Source organism: Gekko japonicus, unplaced genomic scaffold, assembly GCF_001447785.1.
Source record: "Gekko japonicus isolate JY-2015 unplaced genomic scaffold, Gekko_japonicus_V1.1 scaffold127, whole genome shotgun sequence".
In the NCBI taxonomy this organism is placed as follows: domain Eukaryota; kingdom Metazoa; phylum Chordata; class Lepidosauria; order Squamata; family Gekkonidae; genus Gekko; species Gekko japonicus.
The window spans coordinates 1,319,128-1,320,550 of record NW_015170891.1 but is presented as its reverse complement, the minus strand read 5'-3'; positions in this window follow the sequence as shown (position 1 = coordinate 1,320,550).

Sequence of the window (1,423 nt, the reverse complement as noted above, 5' to 3'; positions counted from 1 at the left end):
AAGAAGAAGAAGAAGAAGAAGAAGAAGAAGAAGAAGAAGAAGAAGAAGAAGAAGAAGAAGAAGAAGAAGAAGAAGAAGAAGAAGAAGAAGAAGAAGAAGAAGAAGAGATTGGATTTATATGCCGCCCTTCACTTGGAGTCTCAGAGCGGCTTACAAACTCCTTTCTCTTCCACTCCCCACAACAGACACCCTGTGAGGTGGGGCTGAGAGAACTCTTGACACAACTGCTCTTTCAGGAACAGCTGTGCTAGAGCTTGTGACTGACCCAAGGTCACATCAGCAGGTGCAAGTGGAGGAGTGGGGAATCAAACCCGGTTCTCCCAGATTACAGTCCGCACACTTAACCACTACACCAAACTGTAGAGGTTAGAGGACTGGACTAGGCCAGTCACACACACACTCAGCCTAACATCACAGGATGATAAAATGGAAGAGGAGAGCCATTTTGGTCCTCACTAGTAAGAATGGCAGGGTATAAATAAAATATTATCCATATCTTTTTGGTGGGTTTTTAAATTATTTAAATACTGTAGAATAAAACTAATACAAGGGATTAAAGAATAGGTAACAAGTAGGTGGTTTGTCAATTTTTATTTTCAATCTAATGTCACCAGTATACATTACATACATTGAACACTTCCAATGCCTCTAAAGCAGTGATTCTCCAACTGTAAGTTGGGACCCCAAAATGGTTTATGATTACTCTTGCAAGTGTGTTATGAGGCCAGGGTTCAGGAGGTGGATGAACTGGGAGAGGCGCCTAGACCACTAGTGTCTGTTTCTTTATCCTGTAAGAAATGCATATGAAATATTTTATATTTATAAATACTAAAAATGAAAAAATGTACACTTATTCAGGGTAAGATGGGAAAAAGGGAAAAGTTCTGCTGTAGTGGAAAGAGAGAGCTTTTTCTTCTCTTCCCACAAAATACTAGAACCACAAGTTTTCCTTTGAAGTTGGCAGGCAGTAGTTCAGGACAGACAAAATAACAACATTTTGACCACTTAAACACCTGCCTGGGTGCTTTCCATGGGCATTCCGTTGGCCACCAATGTGTGATGCACTCAGTAGTCTTATCTAACACGGCTCAGTTTATGCACTCATCTTAAAAGTATTCGGCTTGGCTTCACAGTTCTGGCCCGGCTACCACATCATGTGGTTGCCTTTTCCTAGCAAACTAGTTGGGCATGAATCATAAATCCTAACTGTGGTCTAGCAGAAGAACAGTACTGCTGGATCAGGCCAATGGTCCATCGAGTGCTGCACCCTGTCTTGCTCAGAAACCAGCTGGATAACCCCAGAAATCCTACAAGTTGGGCACCAAGATCAACAGCTCTAGATGAACCACAGGCAGATCTCAACAACTCACTTCAAGAGAAAGTCTTGTAAGTGACCTTACACCCAATGCCCCACCTATAGATC